Source organism: Phyllobates terribilis, unplaced genomic scaffold (genome assembly GCF_046119375.1).
Source record: "Phyllobates terribilis strain yellow unplaced genomic scaffold, ASM4611937v1 Scaffold_4__5_contigs__length_816908805, whole genome shotgun sequence".
NCBI lineage: Eukaryota > Metazoa > Chordata > Amphibia > Anura > Dendrobatidae > Phyllobates > Phyllobates terribilis.
In genome coordinates, this window is record NW_027362764.1 from 163,553,626 (window position 1) to 163,575,648 (window position 22,023).

Genomic DNA, 22,023 nt, shown 5'->3' on the forward strand with positions numbered 1-22,023 from the left:
TCATGTGTGTTGCGCATCCAGGAGCACCAAGTCCCTGTTGTGTTGGTGGCGAGGTAACAATCATGCTTCCTTCCTCTGTCCTCTCCCCCCAACCTCGCACAACAGAAATGTGATCAAGGTCTCCCTCATCTGATGAGTCTTCCATCAGTTCGTCCTCCACTTCTTCCTGGGCTCCTGCACCTTCCTCACTAGTTTGGCTGCTACCATGCGCCCTGGTAAAACCATCTCCCCCACCCTCACATGCCTGCCGCCTTGGTGCTGCCGACCGTCTGGACCTTGCAGATGTTAGCCCTTCTGCATACAACTCCTCCTCCTCTACTTCCTCCACCTCCTCTTGTGCCACCACCTGACTCCGAATTCTGTTTAACATGTGCTCCAGCATGTAAATCACCGGAATAGTCATGCTGATAATGGCATCGTCAGCACTAAACATCTTCGTCGCCATTTCAAAACTGTGCAGAAGGGTGCATAGGTCCCTGATCTGAGACCACTCCTCCAGCGTGATTTGCCCCACCTCTGAATCTCGTTGGCCCAGGCTATACGTCAGAACGTATTGCACCAGGGCTTGTCGGTGCTGCCACAGTCGCTGCAACATGTGCAGAGTTGAATTCCACCGGGTAGGCACATCGCATTTTAGCCGGTAAAGTGGCAGGCCCAACGACTTCTGTAGAGATGTAAGTCGCTGAGCTGCGGGATGCGAACGGCGGAAGTGAGCACACAGCGACCGTGCCCTCTGCAGAAGGCCATCTAGTCTGGGATAGTGGGCTAAAAATTGCTGGACAACCAGGTTCAACACGTGAGCCATACAAGGCACGTGTGTGACATTGCCCCGGCGAAGGGCCGCACCCAGGTTTGCAGCATTGTCGCACACGGCCTTCCCTGGTTTCAGGTCCAGTGGAGACAACCATTCATGAAATTGGTTCTCCAGAGCTGACCACAACTCCTCAGCTGTGTGACTCACATTTCCCAGACATTTCAATGTAAAAACCGCCTGATGACGTTGAGCCCTACTGCCAGCATAGTAAGGAGGTGTGCAGGATCCCTTCTGCGCAGTTAGAAAGCTTGTGGCATGACCAGACAGGCTTTGGGTGCAGGTGGAAGACCGAGAGGAGGTTGAGGAGGCAGAAGCAGTGGAGGAACTTTGACATAAAGAGGATTGACGCACAACTCGTGGGGACGGCAAGACTTGGACAGCAGCCCCTTGTCCTGCTGTCACCATAGTTACCCAGTGCCCAATCAGCGACATGTAACGCCCCTGTCCATGCCTACTCGTCCAAGTGTCTGTGGTGAAATGCACCCTGTCACACACAGAGTTTCTCAAAGAAGCGGTGATGTTGTGTGCGACATGCTGGTGGAGCGCAGGCACACCTTTCTTTGAGAAGTAGTGCCGACTGGGCATCTGGTACTGGGGCACTGCGACGGACATAAGGTCTCGAAAATCCTCTGTGTCCACCAGGCGGAAAGGCAGCATTTCTGTAGCCAAGAGCTTGCAGATGGTGAAATTCAACCTCTTAGCTTTCTCATGGCTAGGAGGAAATGGTCTTTTACTTGTCCACATCTGAGGGACCGAGGGCTGGCTATTGTGCTTACACGGGGTTGATAAGGGTGTCCCCGGCAAACTGCCGGTCTGTGAGGAAGATGCAGGCGGACATGTTAGGTTGCCTTGATCCAAAAGTGGTGCTATCGATGTCGGACAGCGCTCAACACCAGCTGGTGTTACCACCTCCAAAGAAAATGATGACCTGCCAATCACGCTGGCTGTTGCGGGTAAAGAGGTGGCAGGTCTGCGCCCCAAAACAGGTGTGACTGCTGTCCCCCCAGTCACAGAGGATGAAGAGGCCGCGGATGCACAAGATATGGCAGACGGTGATTGGCCCGGCCGGCTAGGCCGCATTGTAGCACACTGAGCTTCCCACTGCAACTTATGCTTCATGTCCATGTGCCGGTTCATGCATGAAGTACTCAAACTATGTATTTTTTGGCCTCTACTTAGCTTTTGCTGACAAATGTTACAGATAACACGAGTTGGGTCATCTTTATCGATCTGAAAAAATGCCCAGGCTATGCAAGGCTTAGCACCCATGCGACCTGAAGAGCCACCACGACTTGTGGTGAGAGGCAGAGTTGTGTTTGAGGATGCAGTTGTTGACGTGCTTCCAGTACTACGTCTCTGTCCAGGAAGGCGCAACCTGACCTCGTCGTCACTAGCATCTTCCTCCACCTCCTCTGCTGACCTCATCTCTTGGCTGACTGTGGGTTGACAGTAAGTGGGATCTCCGACCTCATCATCATCACCCTGTGCGTTATCACACCCGTCGTCCTCAGAGCCAACCTGTTCCTGCCCTGACAAAAAACTAAAGTTGTCGCTCCAATCAGGTATTTGAGTCTTATCATCGTCTTCCTCATTGTCTCCACCAACAGGAGTTACAGTTTGGGAATGAGGGTCTACATTATGGTCAGAACCTTCTGCGTCTGGTCCTGGATCCGACTCATAAAGATTCTGGGCATCAGTGCAGATCATTTCCTCGTCTGGATTCACAGAAGTGCTGGAGTCGACCTCTGATTCCCAGGCTATAGTATGAGTAAACAGCTCTGCAGACTCAACCATCTGTTCTACCTCACACTCAGACGGGCAGCTGGAGATTTGGGAGCTGTGAGGAAGCAAGTGCGATTTGGGTGACACCTTTGAGGACTGGAGTATTTGTGATGTTGAAGTTGATGTGGAGGAGAGCCCACTTAAAGGAGCACTTGATATCCGTTGAAGCACCTGCTGTTTTTGTGCCTCATATGGAATTTGTAGCGATTGGCGTGGCCGTAAGAAAGGGATCTTATCACATTGTCCGCTAAAAGAAGTAGACATTTTAGTTTGGCTGGAAGATGGTCTTTCTTCTGCACCTACCCCACGGACACAACCTTTTTTCCCCTTCCCAACACGCCTATTCCCCTTTCCACCAGCAGCAGGCCTTTTTCCACTCATTTTGGTGGTTAACTAATTCACAACTCTGGAGTTGTTTGCACAAAAAAACAATGGATGGTAACCGAGCAGAGCTGAGTGGCCAAACTGTGGTATTAGGCCAAAACTATTGGCTGGGTTAGATGCAGAAAAAAATTATTTTTAATTTGCAACCTGATGGAGGTCAGTATAGATGGACTAATAGACCAAGTCCCACACACCGCTAGAAGCCCAAATATTTTTTCAGAGCTAGATGCAGAAATTTTTTTTATTCAATTTGCAACCTGATGGAGGTCAGTATAGATGGACTAATAGACCAAGTCCCACACACTGCTAGAAGCCCAAATATTTTTTCAGAGCTAGATGCAGAAAAAAATTATTTTTAATTTGCAACCTGATGGAGGTCAGTATAGATGGACTAATAGACCAAGTCCCACACACTGCTAGAAGCCCAAATATTTTTTCAGAGCTAGATGCAGAAAAAAATTATTTTTAATTTGCAACCTGATGGAGGTCAGTATAGATGGACTAATAGAACAAGTCCCACACGCTGCTAGAAGCCCAAATATTTTTTCAGAGATAAATGAAGAAAAAAATTATTTTTAATTTGCAACCTGATGGAGGTCAGTATAGATGGACTAATAGACCAAGTCCCACACACTGCTAGAAGCCCAAATATTTTTTCAGAGGTAGATGCAGAAAAAAATTATTTTTAATTTGCAACCTGATGGAGGTCAGTATAGATGGACTAATAGACCAAGTCCCACACACCGCTAGAAGCCCAAATATTTTTTTCAGAGCTAGATGCAGAAAAAAATTATATTCAGTTTGCAACCTGATGGAGGTCAGTATAGATGGACTAATAGAATGATGCTATGCCCAAAAGATTTTACTTCACTAGGTGCAGTAAAAAAATTGGTATTCTATACACAGGTGTTATATCTTGCAACACAGATAGGCTACTCCACTGACTAACACACTCTGCAATAGGCCAAAAAGGATTAGCTTTGCTAGATTCAGCCAAATGCTGTGAAAAAAACTTGCACAGCACTGGCACAGACCTGCCTGGCAAAAACTGATAGGAACTCATGTAACCTAGTCCTGAAAAAGACTCCAATTACAATTAGTCTTTACTCCCACAACCTATCTATTTAAGAGCACAGACCTCCCTGATAAAAGTCGTAGGAAATGCTGTAACCTAGTCCTTAAAAGGACTGCAATCACAACTATTCCCTACTCCCAAGCTATCTGTATATTTGTGCGAAAATTGGCTTGAAATTAACAAGGTATAGCACACACAGCGACGGCCTTGTTGCAGCTGGTACTCCACAACTGCTCTCTTCTGCTCACAAATCCTTTGCAACATGTGGAGGGTAGAGATCCAACGTGTGGGGACATCACACACCAGTTGGTGTGCCGGAAGCTGCAAACGCTGCTGCAACACAGCAAGGGCGACGGAAGCTGTAACCGACTTGCGAAAATGAGCTGATAGGCGGCGTACTTTGACAAGCAGATCTGGCAACTCGGGGTACGACTTAAGAAACCGCTGAACCACGAGGTTAAGCACATGAGCCAGGCATGGTACGTGTGTGATCTCGCCTCGCCTCAGAGCCGCCACCAGGTTACGGCCATTGTCACACACGACCATGCCTGGATGTAGGTTCAGCGGTCTCAGCCACAGATCTGCCTGCTCTTTCACAGCTGTCCACAACTCACAAGCAGTGTGAGGTTTATCACCTAAGCTTATGAGTTGAAGCACAGCCTGTTGCCGCTTGGCTGAGGCAGTACTGCAGTGCTTCAAGCTTGTAACTGATGTGGTGATATCTGAGAGGCTGAACATGAGGAGGAGGAGGAGGAGGATGCGCAGGAGCTGTACACTGTGGGGGAAACTCTGACTGACATAGGGCCCGCAATCCTCGGTGTGGGGAGGATTTGTTCCGTCCCAAGGTCCGACTGGGTCCCGGCTTCCACTATGTTTACCCAGTGTGCCGTCAGGGAGATGTACCATCCCTGGCCACAAGCACTTGTTCACGTGTCCGTTGTCAGGTGGACTCTCCCAGTAACTGCGTTGTTGAGGGCACCGCAGATGTTTTGGGACATGTGCTTGTGTAGTGGGGGGATGGCACACCGGGCAAAATAGTGTCAGCTGGGGACCAAGTACCGAGGGACGGCCACCGTCATAAGGTTACGGAAGGATTCCGTCTCCACCAGCCTAAAAGGCAGCATTTCCAACGCAAGCAGTCGTGAAATGTGCAAATTTAGGACTGTGGCCTGTGGGGCGTTGGCTGCAAATTTGCGCTTTCATTCAAAGCTCTGGGATATGGACAATTGAACGCTGCGGTAGGACGTGGACGTTGATGCTGTTTCTTGAGAAACTGCCATAACAAGTGAAGACTGAAAGGAGGGGGCATCTTTGCATGCAGTATGGACAGGGGATTGCCTTGCACGCACAACAGGGGGTTTTATTACACGCACAACAGCGGAAGAAGCAGTGGTGACACCCGCTGACACTGGTTGTGGACCCTGGGGTTGGCCCCACAAAGTCGGGTGCTTTGCTGACATGTGCCTGATCATGCTGGTGGTGGTCAGGCTGGTAGTTTTGTCACCCCTGCTGATGCTGGCATTGCAGGTGGTACCAGTGGCCTTTTTGGGGTTATCAGCAGAGTCTTTAAAAAAATTCCAGACTCTGGAAGACCTACCGGTTGTACTGGCAATGTCCCTCGTGTTGGTGTTACGGGGAACGGTTGCCTACCTTCTGTGTGCGGCCACCACACTGCTTCTTCCTGCCTGTTGGGGTACTTTGCCTCCCTCCCCCTGTGTGCTGCTGGCCTCACTCTGCATGTCCTCCTGCCACGTTGGGTCAGTTACTAGATCATCCACCACCTCCTCCTCTTCCACTTACGCACCACGATCCTCCTCCTCACTTCGTGGCAATTGTGTCTCGTCATCATCCACCTCTTGTGACAAATTGCCAGCGTCGACTTCCTGTGGCCGTGGCTGTTCAAATATTTGGCCATCGCTACATGGAATCTCCTCTTCCACCACTTCAAGCGGAGCAGGCGAGGGGCACAAATATGGAAATGGACCACTGAACAGCTCTTCAGAGTGTCCAAGTATGGGATCAGTTGCTGTCTGACCACACTCGGCATGGTGGGAGGAAGGAGCATCAGGCTGAGGAGGAGTATGCAGTCGAGACTCACGGCTACTAAAACTTGACCGTGTGGAAGACAGACCGGAGGTGGTGGTGCCCAGGTAACTGGAAGTATTATCTGCTATCCAATTAATAACCTGTTCACACTGATCAGTTTGCAATACTGGTGTTGTAGTGTGCTTCCCTAGTAATTCGGTCAAGAAGTGGGAGCGAGAAGATCTGGCTGTTGGTTGTGGCACATTTTCACCTTGGCCACGGCCCCGTCCTCTACACGCACCATCACCAGTCCAGTTCCACGTCCCTTGCCACGCGCCTTGCTCATTGTAAATGAAGTAAAATAGCTTACACTCGCACTATCAATGGAAAAAGGGTAACAAAAAGGAGATTAGAACTGTGGAAGAGGAAAACCACAGTTCTATTTCTCTGGCCTACACCAGAAACTTTTAAGCAGATATACTTGTGTCTGAACAGCGAGACACTCAATTTTTTTATTTTTTATGTAAAAAAGGCAAAAAGGTGGATAATACAGGGAGACACTATTACTGTTTTTTTTTTACGGAAAAAATGCCAAAAGCAGGATAATACAGAGATTTGAACCGTGGAACTGCAAAACCACAGTTCTAGTTATCTGGCCTACACCAGAATCTTTTAAACAGATATATTTGTGTCTGAACAGTCAGGGAGACACTATTATAGTTTTTTTTTACAGAAAAAATGCCAAAAGCAGGATAATACAGAGATTTGACTCGTGGAACTGCAAAACCACAGTTCTAGTTATCTGGCCTACACCAGACTCTTTTAAACAGATATATTGGTGTCTGAACAGTCACAGACACACTCAATTTTTTTTTTGGGGGGGGAAGATAAGGTTAATAAGACGCGTATTTGTACAGTTTGACTGAGGAAAAAAAAATACAGGATTTGGATGAAAAAAAAAAGGATTTTTCCTGGCCCCTGAGACCGGCGGATAAGTCTAGCAATTTGACCAACAGGAGCACACAGGACTGTAATGCAGAGTTTGCTGGTATAACCACTGCGTCTCCTATACAGCCTGCCTGCCTGCCTGATATCTGGGATGGATATTAGTCCTGAGAAGGACTGTTTGTTTGATTTGGCAGGCTTTAGAGACCCTACACTAACTATTTCGCAGTATAAATCTCTCCCTAGCTCTGCAGCAGTGACCCTACACTGTCTGATCCGGAGCGACTGTGTCCAAGATGGCGGCGCCCGGTTTTAAATACTCGAGGTGACGCTGTGCGGCCAGCCAATCACTGCAATGCCCACAAACCACAAACAACATGGCTGCGGCATTACAGTGACTGGCTGGCAATCCCTGCTTGTTCATTGGCTCTGTAAAGAGCGCCAAACGTGCACGGTGGAGACCTGAGCTCCCACCCGAGTAACCCGGAAATGCTCGGTGCTTGCCGAACATCCCGAGTAGTGAGATGCTCGGGCGAGTACCGAGCAGTGTCGAGCATGCTCGCTCAACACTACAGACTATGATTAAGGCAATAAGCTGAATATTTTTATTATATTTTTTGGCTACCGCTGTAGGATTCTCTTGTTTTTCTATATTGTATCTTCATGTCTGAGACTGGGATGACTCCGTGCGCTGCTTGACAGGTGAAAACTGCTAATCAACGAGTTGTGAGCTGACTTTTCCTTTCCCTATATTCCCCTCTGTTTTTTCAGGATGAGTGATTGGGGTGCCATGCATACCAGGATGAGGATTGGTGTGCCATGTATAACAGGATGGGGATTGGGGTGCCATGTATACCATGATGGGGATGAGGGGTGCAATGCATATCAGGATGGAGATGAGGGGTGCAATGCATACCAGGATGAGCGGTGCCATGCATACCAGGATGAGGGGTACTTCAGAACAACTCTGTGACCATTCTTGACTAACACAAGTTAGTTTGATCATGCACTGCGCATGACGTCGGGTCACCATGGCAATGATAGACAGCGCGGGGTCTCCGATCCAAGAGCAGAGGGGCGTTTGTCCCTCTGCTCACTTGCTAAATGCTGCGATTGAAGCATTTAGGGGGTTAAAGTGCCAGGAACGGTGCGGGCACCGATCCTGGGCACTGAGTGCCCGGTGCAGTTGTCAGAATCAGTTGACACCCGGCAGCGATCGTACCCGCAAAGCTTGAATGCGGGCGCATGATCGCCATGTCGTAATAATACGTACCTGGTCCATAAGGCCCAGGGCACAGGGACATATTATTACGTACAATGTCAGAAAGGGGTTAAATATGCCATCATTACCCCTTTACTTAAAAAAACATCCCTTGACCAGAACTGCACTGCAAACTACAGACTCTAATCTTCCATTCATCTCTAAACTCCTAGAACACTTGGTCCACTCCCATCTAATCCGCTGTCTCTCATATCACTGTCTTCTTGACCCTCTACAATCTGGTTTCCGCTCTTTACACTCCACTGAAACTGCCCTCACTAAAGTCTCTAGCGATCTATTAGCAGCTCATTCCAATGCTCTGTGCTGATTCTCCTGGATCTCTCTGCTGCATTTGACAATGTGGATCACCAACTCCTCCTCATTATGCTCCGCTCTATCGGCCTCAAGGACACTGCTCTCTCCTGGTTCCTCTTCTACCCCTTTGGCCGCTCCTTCACTGTATCTTTTGCCAGCTCCTACTCCTCTCCTTGTCCCCTTACTATCAGGGTTCCACAGGGCTCAGACCTAGGCCCCCTCCTCTTCTCTCTATACACAGCTCTTATTGGACAATCAGTAGATTTGGGTTCCAGTATCGTCTCTATGCTGACGACACTCAATTATACACTTCTTCCCCTGACATCACCCCCACACTAATACAAAATACCAAAAATTGTTTGTCTGCTGTCTCTAACATCATGTCCTCCCTCTATCTGAACCTCTCCAAAACTGAACTTCTTGTGTTTCTCCCCTCTACTAACCTAACTCTACCTGACATTAAAATTACTTTGGAAGGTTTAACCATAACTCCTAAGCAGCACGCCCGCTGCCTTGGGGTCATATTCGACACTAAACTTTTCTTTATGTCCTATATTTGATCACTCACTCGCTCTTGTTACCTGCATCTTAAAAACATCTCTAGAATCCGACTTTTTCTCACCTTTGAAACTGCTAAAACTCTTACTGTCGCCCTTATTCACTCTCATCTGGACTACTGCAACTCTCTTCTGATTAGTCTCCCTCTCACCAAACTTTCTTTTCTCCAATCGATCCTGAATGTGGCAGCCAGGGTTGTATTTCTAGAAACAGAAAAAACTGACCGGCACTTACAAAACAAGAAATAGGTGTGAATAGGTGCTTACTAGGAGCAGCCATCTCCATATACAACTAACAAACAAAGTAACACTCTGTAACACTAAGTATGCGAACATGAAATATTTGTAATATGAATATCACTACTGCTGTAGAAAATAGAAATAAATGAGAAATCTTAGCACATAAATTGGCCAATTCATGTGTACCTTGTAGCCGCGATAAGGCGTTTCTCAAAATAGCAGTAATGCTATTCATATTTCAGCTTTCTGCTGTGATCCAGCCTGTCATCTCGATGTAGCAGAGCTGGAGCTGTCCTGGGAACCATTGAAAGGTAAGGATGATGTTGGTTTATTATTTTTCTCTTATTGCAGGAGATCGTTGGCTTCAGCTGGAATGGGCGTGATGGTAGGTATGGTTTAATTTAGAACAATAAAGAATTGTGTGTTTATTTCAATTAAAGGACTTTATTCTGGGTGTTGTGTTTTTTTTAAATACTTTACTAGAAATTCATGGCGGTCATGTCTAATATTGGCGTGACCCCATGAATTTCGGGCTTAGGGCCAGCTGATAATACCAAGCTGGCCCTAACCCCTTTATTACCCAGTGAGCCACCACACCAGGGCCCTGGATGAGTTGGGTACAGCGCCAGAAGATGGCACTTCTATGAACGCGCCATTTTCCGGGGTGGCTGCGGACTGCAATTTGCAGCGGGGGGGGGGCCCAGAAAGCTTGGGTCTCCCTGCGCTGCAGATTCCAGCCCCCAGCTGCCTAGTTGTACCTGGCTGGACACAAAAATAGGGCGAAGCCCCACGTATTTTTTTTTTAATTATTTCATGAAATTCATGAAATAATTAAGAAAAAAAGGGCTTCCCTATAAAGCTGCGGTCCAGCTTTCGGCTGTGATCCAGCCTGTCATCTCGATGTAGCAGAGCTGAAGCTGTCCTGGGAACCATCGAAAGGTAAGGATGATGTTGCTTTATTATTTTTCTTTTATTGCAGGAGATTGTTGGCTTCAGCTGGAATGGGCGTGATGGTAAGTATGGTTTAATTTAGAACAATAAAGAATTGTGTCTTTATTTCAATTAAAGGACTTTATTCTGGGTGTTTGTGGGTTTTTTTTAACTTTGACTATGGGGTTAGTAATGGGGGTGTCTTATAAACGCCTCTCTATTACTAACCTGGGCTTGATGTCAGCTGGCATTATAAGCTGATATCAACCCCAACCCTATTACCCCACTGCCACTGCTACAGGGCAGTGGGAAGAGCGAGGCTAAGTGCCAGAATTGGCACATCCTATGGATGCGCCATTTCTGGGGCAGCTGACGGCTGGTGTTTCTAGCCTGGGAGCGGGCCAATATTCATGGCACCCTTCCTGGGCTATTAATATCAGCCCCCAGCTGTCTGCCTAGCCTTTGCTAGCTATTAAAATAGGGGGGACCCCACGTCTTTTTTTGGGGGGGGTCCCCCATTTTAATAGCTAGTAAAGGCTAGGTATTCAGCTGGGGGCTGATATTAGTAGCCTGGGAAGCTCCATGGGTATTACCCGCTTCCCAGGCTTCAAACATCTGCCCCAGCCGTCTGCTTAACCTCCGCTAGAGACTAAAATTACGGGGAACCCCACGCCAATTTTTTTTTTAATAAATCCTTTATTTTAACACTAAATGACAAGTACAGTAACCAACACTATCACTGTACTTCTTATATATCTGACTGACATGTTTCTATCTATCTAATCTATGTGTGATGCTCTATCTTTCTGTTATAAATTGTCGGGTACCGCTGCTGAATTGCCGGCCGGCTTTTTTAAAGACACGGTGCATGAAAACACTAATATTTTTTTAAACAAATCCTTTACACTAAATGACAAGTACAGTAAGCAACACTGTCACTGTACTTCATATATATGTGACTGACATGTTTCTATCTATCTAATCTATGTGTGAAGCTCTATTCTTTCTGTTCTAAATTGTCGGGTACCGGTGTATGCCGCTGCTGAATTGCCGGCTTTTCATGTTTCACTGTGAGCACTGTTCCCATCGATTGGGCAACCACCTCCACCAATACATTCTACATTATTGTTAGTTGTTTTCCTCCATGTAGAATTAACCTACAAGGAAAGAAAGGGTTTATTTTCATTCCGATATTTGTGTCCCATTGACTTGCATTGGTCTCCGGTATCGGAATCGGCGATATCCGATACTTTTTGGGTATCGGCCCGATCCAATCTGATCCGATATTTCCTGATATCGGAAGGTATCGCTCAACACTAGTCACCACTTAATTGTAAAATGCTGCAGAATATGTTGGCGCTATATAAATAAAAAATATTATTATTAAGAAAAACCCACAATGGTCACTGAAATAATTTGAAACTGACAAAAGTAATTTTGAGTTTAAATTTACTGAATACAAACTATTGAAAATAAGACACTGCTCTTGAATTGTGGTTCAACAGAAAGAAAAAACAAAATGAAAGTAATGAAAATGACCTGGATTAACATTAAGGTACCCTTAGAAAAGATTGAAAATAATCTGCCCATGACATGTTAAACTTAATTGTGTCTTTTAATTAAAATAACAAGTGTCTACAAACTTGTAATCAATCAGTCTGCCTATTTTAAGGGTGAAAAGTAGTTACTGTGCTATTTAATATCATGGTGTTTACCACAATGAGTCAAAGGCTATAAGACCATCTCCAAACAGTTTGATGCTCCTGTTACTATAGTTGCACATGTTATTCAGAAGTTTAAGGCTTATGGGACTGTAGCCAACATCTCCGGATGTGGCCACCATAAGAGGAAGATTCATGACAGATTGAAGAGGCGTATAATGCAAATGGTAACCAAAAAACCCCAAACAACTTCCAAAGATTAGAAGGGAACTCCAAGGTTAAGATACATCAGTGTCAGATTGCACCATCCATCGTCTTGGCCAAAGTGAACTTCATAGTAGAGGACTGAGGAAGAAACCACTGTTTAAAGCAAACCAGAAAAAAAGCAAGACTGTAATATATCAAAATGCATATTGACAAGCCAAAAAGCTTCCGGGAGAGTGTCCTTTGGACAGATGAGACAAAACTGGAGCTTTTTGGTAAGTCACATTAGTTCCATGTTCATAAACCTAAAAATGAAGCATACAAAGAAAAGAACATTGTACCTACTGTGAAATATAGAGGAGACTCAGTTAAATTTCAGGGCTACTTTGCTGCATTTGGCACAGGGTGTCTTGAATCTGTGCAGAGTACAATGAAAACTCAAGACTATCAAGTCATTATGAAGTGAAATGTGCTGCCCAGTGTCCAAAAGTATCGTCTGAGTTGCAGGTCATGGGTCCTGCAACAGGAAAATGACCCAAAATACACAGCGCCAAACATTCATGAATGGCTAAGCGCAAAGCATTGGACTTTTCTAAAATGTCCTTGTATGAGACCTAATCTAAATCCTATTGAACATCTGTGGAAGGAGCAGAAACCTGCAGTCTGGAGAAGGCACCGTTGAAACCTGGGACAGCTATAGCAGTTTGCTCATTAGATGAGTGGGCCAAAATCTTGTGGACAGTTGCAGATGTCTGATTGAGAGTTTCAGAAATTGTAACTGCAGTCTGCAGTGATTGCCTCAAAAGGTTTTGCCACAAAATATTGAGTTAAGGGTACCATCAATTTTGTCCAGACCTATGGTTTGCTCAGGTTTTCTTTTCATTTTTCTGGTGAACCACAATTCAAAAGAATTGTCTGATTTTCATTAGTTGATATTCAGTGAATTTAAATTGAAATTTACTTTTTTCAGTTTCTTGTTCTTTTAGTGACCATTGTGCTTTTATTATTTTAACAGAAGAGAACCAACAATTTTGTCCATGCCTATACCTCAAGCTAAAATATGAAATTATTGGAGACAGTCTGGCTTCTAAAGCTTGCCTCAGGAAGAAGCCAACAAGCAAAACTCAGGGTTCGAAAAGAAGCTGCCACGTGTTTGATATATTTTTTGTCTGCTGTTAATTCATTTATTCTGTATAAAAAACACCTGATTGGAAGCAAATTGTCCGGCAGTGCTGCTTCATGTTCAATTGTGTTTTAAGAGAAATTTGTGATAGTATTGTTAAGGGTAGCTTGACACGGGTGTAGAAAACACATTCAAAGTTTAATCCAGAAAAGTGGGATGATTTTTTTCAGAGTTTGATCAGAGTGTCGTTCAAGTGTCATACAAATTTCTCGTACGTGGAGAAATGAAAAAAAAAATGTCCACCTTCTTCATTCTGAGAGTCCGTGAAAATCGGACTGCACTCGGATGTCATCCTAGTGTGATCCAATATTTTCACGGACCCATTGACTTGCATTGCAGATTTCGATCCGAGGATTGCCGACTTTGATCCGATCCTGGGATCAAAATCGAACATGTCTCCAATATTTTCAACCGATCACTTGGTCCAAGAGGAAAAATCGAACATGTGAGTGGCCCGATAGACTACCACAGGTTTGAGTACTATCCATTAAAGACACGGATAGCACTCATAGGCAAAAATCGGATGTCTGAATGAAACCTAATGGTAACAGTTTGTGGAACTACTTGGTCACAGGAGTACTGATAACAACATTACTGGATAAAATACACTAAAACTGTATCATTAACGGAAAGGAAGGATTCCGGATGATGTTCAATCTACTCTAAAGATCATAGATGCGATAGAGTTGTATTTTATTTGGTTGCTAAAAATGTGATGCCTGACAACCTTTTTGTAAGGACTGTGGTTTTAGGTAGTATATTCCAACCAAACTGTCAGACATAGTTGTCACTTTGCTGTCAACAGAAATCTTTTGAATTGGCATCCTTACAAAGTTAGTTATCACATTTTTAAAAAAATGTAATGTATATTGAGAGCCTCAAACTGTAATGTGTAAAGAATACACAAACCTGTGGGTTTTTTTCTTCATTTTTGAGACCAAGAATTTGATCCAAGTTTGTGAGTTGAAAAGTTCCATTTTGTGTAATCAAGTTTTAGCTTTAACATGATTTCTGAATTGCTTGTAAATTGAAGACATATGTCTAAACACTGGAGGGCTTTCTATTCCAAGATGGTGTATGTTAGGTTTTGAGTCACTTGGGCTACATTTAACTGTTGCTGTGTTAGATGCACTCGGTAAACCCTTATATATTTTGAGCAACGTGTGAATATGTTCAGTATGTAGAAAAAGATCCGAAGACTATAACATAAGTACCTAAGTAATTTAGGAGTGATTTGTATGTATTATTCAAACTCTCAGTCCCTTAGGCCGGATGAAAGTGTTACCTTAAAGTCAATGATATGCAGCTTTACAATTCAACAGCATATGCTTTCATTTTTGCACCTAAGATTTAGCATTAAGAAAACCATAACCTCTCCTTCTTGTTTGTCCTGAAAGCATTCCAGGATTGTTAATTATACATTGGATGATTACCATACCATATGCTGCTCACTTCTAATTTGTTTGACCTCAACATTTTGTGAGTAATGTCATTGCAGTCTTTACCCGAGCCGCAAAAAAATGCATCAAACTGAGACATTATTTTAGTAAGTATGACTTGTAAATGTGATCCCTTGTATAGCAATTAGCTTTACAAACACTTGCTACAGGTTTCATATGTTCCTTTTCTTGCTAAGTGAACAGTACGAGCTTTTTCTTGTTTTCATGACTATTTTTACTTCATGTCTTGTATCAGAAATGTCAAGATAAAGAATTACACATCTATCAGGTATTACACAATAAAATAAATATTAATGTGCGTTGAACACACTACAGTTTAATGCAGGTTTTTTCATTTTTGCTATGATTTTTTTTTAGTTATGGAAAGCAAAATAGGTGGTGCTTTCAAATTTTGAATGTTCTCCTTTTTAAACAGTTTTTAAAATAATTGTTTACATTTTTTCGTACTCCCCTGGAACTTGAATATGTGATCAATTGATCCCCGGTGCAATACACCGTAATAATTCTCCATTGCAATGTATTGTAGTTTTGCGTGATTAAAGGGGTTGTCCATTCAAAACCAATAAGTCTGCAGTCACTCTGTGTGACTGCAGACTTATGAATCCCCCCAGCGAATGTACTCTGTGTGGGGATTCACCGGTTTCAGACCCAGTAATGGTGGGTATGTATATGTTATACATACTCCCGGCCAGTGGGCGCTGCCTCGCTCTCTATACACTTATATGGAGTAAGTCCGCGCCCTCTAGTCGGCCACGCCCACTGGCCAGCCGCGTTACTAGACGGGGTGCAGCTTCGGCTCTCTACAAGTGTATGAATCAAGGCCGCACCCACTGGCCGGGGGTATGAATAACTCAGACATAACCTCTGGGTCTGAAACCAGTGAATCCCAGCAGTGCCTGCGCTTTGGGGATTCATAAGTCTGCAGAGTGTGACTTATCGGTTTTGACCGGTCAACCCCTTCAAGCCTTTCCCACAGTAGGCCCACGACTGCATGACATTTCATCTGCACACTGTTATTGGCATCTAATCAAATCTCCCTCCATCTAACCACTTAGATGCCGCAGTTGCTCATGACCGTGGGTTGTTGTAACGGGTTAAGCTGCCACGATCTGTGCAAGCAGGTGCAGCTCCATATACTCACACAAAAGATATAATGTATTGCTACATAACATGTCAAGAAAGGGTTAAACAAATATATACTATGTTCATACTTCGTAGCTTCTGTTTATAATGGAACCATGACAGCCATGATGGATACATTTACAAATGGACATTGATGAATCTGTCTCAGTTGTACTATTTTATGGCAATAATATGCTGCAGACGGCACTGCATTATTGTTAACAATATCAGAAGCCCTTATGGATTGGCAGATATGCCTGAGCGAACAGATTCCTAGAGACAGCCATGATTAAGAACTTGTTATTATGATCTGCATGGCATACTGTGCTGCTACTTTTACTTCCGGTTGCATAGTAAGTCAGGAGAACCACTGATTCAGACATGAACATGTAATCATGTTGCAGACTACATGTAGATACCAATGGATCTTCCAATGAGCAGATGCCACGTACCTTTTTCAACACAGTCACCAGGGCACATTTATTACTGCATCCTATTCATATTGTTCACTTTAAATGTCTAATATTCTCATATGGAATTAATAGTTCTAGTACCTTTTTTATCTTAAATGACTGGATTTTTATCCTAGTATGCTTATAAGACTTTTTTTTCCTGAGTAGTTCCCATATTTTGGCTTATTTATGTAACAGATATAAATTTCCACATTATTTTGTATAGCATAGTGTTAATATACAACTTATGTCAATCTGTTGACTACTTCATAGCATTTACCATGAGAATGCTATAGAAAGCAGTAGAGTTTGACAGTGGTGTTGAAAGCTATTGGTAATTTCCTATCCCTGAATATGCTTCTATAAACATTTGCAGCAGTTGTGAATGATGAGACTTCACAGCCCACAAGTCAAGTTTAGATCCCCAAAGTACAATGCTTCATATTTAACCTTTCCCTCCACCAGGTGTGCAGGAGAATGTATACAACATTCTAGTTTGATCGGACATGCTGCTTTGGTCAAGGGAGGTAGAATTGGTTTTATATTACTTTTGTGTACTTTCTTTTACTTCCATAATCTGCACTCATCTTTTATGACCTAACCTTCTCTCCTGAGCATGCTATTTATTTCTGTTTGCATACGTGGTGGAGTATGAGCCATATGTAGCTCAGGTAGGTAATGATTTATTACTAAGCTACCATTGTGGCACATATATCTTTGTACTCCTTGCATCTTTTGTATGGACCTCTATAAATGTAAGGACTTAGCATCAATAGCTCTATGTTTGTCTCCACATTGATTATATTATTTTTAATAATTTGCATGTATGCATTTATACTTTATTTAAATAACTTGTGTACTATTGAGGAGGCTCGTAACTATATTAATATACCCAACAAATGTATCACCACTGAAGCCCTTGATTTATGAGCTTAATTACCATGTATGAGCAATAATTATGTATATGTGACACTAGTCACTACTCCTGAAAAAGCCGTGTTGCACGGTAGTTAAATGTTGCGGGGTCAGATACAAAGAGAGTAAGTCATAAACTAAAGGGGAAAGACAAAGAAGTAGTCAGGTCACGGTCCAAGGTCGGAATACCAGGAAGATAGCAGATCAAAGCAAAGGGACTAGGCAAATGGATGGTCAGAACGAGGTCCAAGGTCAGACAGCAATAGATCAACAAACAGACCACAGGAACACAAGGCAAACATGCACCACCGATCAAATGCTACAACTGGCAGAGATCTTTGACTGACAGCTTAGCTAAGTAGCTGGGAAATCACTTAGAATAGGGAACACCTGAAGGAAGCTCAGCACCTCCCAGTCTCAGATTAGATGTCTGAGCTGTCCATCAAAATACCAACAGCTCTAAGGATTTGGAAACAGTCCTAGTCTTCACAGTCTTACACAAGTCTTTTCAGGGCAATTAGAGGCTTTTTAGTATTGCAATTCACGATTAATTGAGTTGCAGCTAATTGAATTTTGGGGAAAGATTCAATGAACCCAGGAAATTGAAATTTCAAAAGATTTAATCATCTTTAGTATTTATACAATTTTTTCATGTGATGATGCTGCAAGAGAATTATACACTTGCTGCAACATCCTCACACTGATTACAGTTGATCGCTAAAAGTCACAGTAGTGTCCTCTTCCACCAAAAAGAAATTGTCTAAAACAGAAAATTCTTTAAAGATATATCTTCAGACTTTCAAAAATAAATTCTACAAGGTACAAAAAAGATTGCATGGAACAATGTAGAAATATTTTAAAGTATCAAAATTTCAAAGTGCACTCATTGAAGACTATAGGGATCTACTCTATTGACCTTCATAAAGCTCTGATTTTAAAAATGGGTAAATGAGGGTCAGATTCATGTGAAATATAAAAGAAAATAGCCATCACATGTTTTATTGGAAATAATCTCAATATGTTATTATTGCCTAGATAATTAACTGAAGGTATCAGTTGTCAATCATAACATCTGCATTGGAGGTTTATCTACTTCGGGCGCTGACCGACATGATGCATTAAAGTTGTTAAAAAAAAGGACAAATTGAAAATTAGGAACCATATTCAGAATATTTTTACCCCTTCCAATTAAAAAATGGGACAAGAAAAGCTCATTAGTTTTGCGTCCCAAAAGTGAGCACCTGCAACAGGCCCCTGTTGGATTACTAAAACAAGGAAGTATGTAAAAAATTACCTTACAATGCATCTTGTGAATTAGACAGTTGATTTTAAAATTTGGGATTTTGGAGTTTTGTGATTTCTATAAAATAAAAAAATATATACTGTATATCTGTATTTAGTATCTTGTTTACTAGCAAAATTAGGACACCAGGTATAAAATAGCCATCCTGGCTTGCAATTACAGTGTATAAAGATTAAAAAATTATGTTATTAAACTGCTGTTATGACAGTATATCACAGATAAATGAATTCACAGTCACACTGACTATGCTGCTACAGCACTTTCCTATCTCACTTAAATATTTAGATTATTACTCACAGACTGACTACCACTGCTATTGTCAATGTTCTTCAACACTGTGCAGTAGTACAACACAATGCAATGTTATCCTTTTTCTATCTTTATGTGGAATGAGCCGTGCACTCTGGCCTCCTATTGCTACACTGCAAAAGCATAAAATGGTACACATTGGAAAATTGTGTTTGGTTTGCATAACACTGATTTGTTGCCGATGTGGCAGAGCATTGGTGAAAAAATTCATCATGTTTGTGAACTTGTTTATGGAAATTTATGAGAAAAATGTGTTAATTGATTTTTCCATTGTGTTTAATGCACTAGTGACAAAATGATAAAAGAGGCAAATTGATAATTCCACATAATATGAGCAGAGGACTCCATTTTCAGTTCAAATTGTGTATAAAGTTGCCTGTACCCTCATCAGTATCTCATCAGATTTTGAGTTCTGGTAGAAGTAAATGTAAAATATGTTACCAATCCATCACATTGAGAAAAATAAACTGATTTAATAATAATGTGAGAATAGTCCACAGACACCAAACTTGAGCCTACCTCCCATTCAAATGATCCATTTAAAAAGGACTTGTTTCTAAGTAATTTCACACTATTCACACATTCCATTTTGCATGAGAAAGATAGTAGATCTTTGCAGATAGACATATTCACCATATTTAACCACTCTGTAAATGATTCACACATTAGATTTAATTGAAGCAAGGCAACTTCATAGCTACAATTGGCCAGAGTAGAAGACTAATAAAATATAACCTTTATTTGGTAAAAAAAAGAAACAACTAAGAATTAGGATCCTGGAATCACACAAACAGTACATAGTGAAATTAAAAAATAGATGGCTTAGGAGTGAGGACTGTTATCAGATAAGTAAATTTAGCACATAGTCATAAATTCTACTTCTCGATCTATAACCATCTCCTATAATTGGAGGTGGCTCAGTGTTGTATAGTCCACCACTGAATAGGCAAATGGAGAAGAGAAAGATTAGCAGGGTGAAGTCATACAGGTAAATTCACTGCCTACTGCACTTTACTGATGACAGTCAAAAAAGCTTATTCCCAAAAATCACAATGTGGTCTTAAAATAATGTACACATATATGTATTCATTTCTGCCAATACAACTAAATTTTAAATCTACCATCATTTTGCATATATCAACCCTCTAAGGATGCACATCCAGGCTCTATTTACCTTCCAGTTGCCATTGAAGCTGTCCTGTAGTTCCATCATGCACAGGGCCGTGGGAATCCAGGGAGCATAGCTCTGCTCTGGGTCGTTTAGAACAGAGTGTCTACATTATGATAGTGTAGCAACTCACTCGGGAAAAAAGGTAACACACTAAAAACTGCAATTGACGGTTCCTGTACAGACTAGGGATCCTGACCCCGGCGTCCCACAGCAGAAAGATAAACTTTGATTAAACTGGCTAAGGCTATGTGCCCACGATGCAGAAATGCTCCAGATTTTTTCCTGAGCGTTTCTGCATCTCCCTGGCAGAAAAAAACGTATGCAGATTGTACATGTGTTTTCCTGCCAGGGACATGCGTAAGTGAAGCGTTCTTCACTTGCATTTCCGCATGCGGGTTGTCAAGCGCTTTCCAAGCGATTTTAGCATCACTTGGAAAGTGCTTGTCAACTTGGTCACACTATATAAATCCATGCAAACGGCATGGATTTATATAGTGTGACCGAGAGAATGTCAAAAAATAAAAAAAATAAATGTATACTTACCCTCCGATGGCCCGCGCTGTCTTGCTTCGCTCGTTCCTGGCTGCCGGCAGCGGTACATTGAACGACCTGCCGACATCAGCGTTGCATGACCCGTCACATGACTCTGACGTCAGCGCAGGTCCTTCATTCCATTGCGAAGTGCCGGGAAGCAAGGAGGAGCGCACCGCGGGCCGCCAGAAGGTAAGTATACATTTATTTTTTATTTTATTCTTTTTTTACAGCTTTTTTAATGGTACCTGGGTGTGGATGAGACTCTCCTCTCCTCCACACCCGGGTACCATCCCCACATTAGAACGCGCCAATTCCGCAAGTACAGATGCAGTCTTGCATAATTGGCGGCGAAAACGTAGCACTTCCGCAAAATAATTGGTAGTGCTGCGTTTTTTTCCGCAATGATAATTCAGAGCGGAAATTTCCGCAGCCTGTGCACAGCACATGCGGATTATCATTGGGGGACATGACAGGCCTTCTACCATGTGTTTTTTAAGCGTTTCTGCAGCGTTTTTTTGCCGCTGCGGAAACTCTTAAAAAACGCATCGTGGGCACACAGCCTAAAACTACAACAGTATGACTGGACATACAAATAAGGTTATCACCAGCAAGAAATACCAGCAGGAGGAAAGTTTACAAAGCCACACCCGAAAGGTGATAGGGTAGACAAATGAGTAAATGAAAAAAACTGTTATCCTAAAAAGACTGAAGCAAGGATAACAGAAACTAAACACCCAGAGAAAAGGCATATCTGCTGTGGTTCGGAGGACAGAGAAGCCGACTACAAAGCACAGGCTCAAGGGTTCAGAAGCATGACAGTCTACTATGATGGATGATGTGGCAGAAAGGGGCAAATCCTCCTTCATTACACTACTGTAACTCATACCATGAAATATTGGTGTGCCTGTGTCTTGGTAATTAAGTGAAGAAATATTCTGCAGGATGGTGCTGTATATGGAGGGGCTGGAAGGAGTCATAAACTGTAGATGGGGCACTGTATAGAGGGCCTGAAAAGAGAGATATACTGCCGGAAGACCTGTACTCAATGGCTGAGATTAGTTGAACTGTGTTTGTTGCCTGCTGCTGAGAGACCAGTGATGTGAACCTACAAACGTCACCCTATTGATACATATGATAGAGGATTATCTTCTATTGTATGCATCAACAGAGTGGTATTTGCATTTTCACAAAACTAATTTGTCGGCAGGAAGCAACAAAGAGAGCTCTGAACTGCCATTGTATTGGAGTGCAGGAGAGTTCAGCTGTGCTAGATCCAGCTAATAATGTAAAACCCACACTGGCAGCTAAAGTAGATGGCAGATGATAAAATCAGCCAGGCGGGGTACTATATAGCACAGAGTGCACTAATGCACAAGATGAA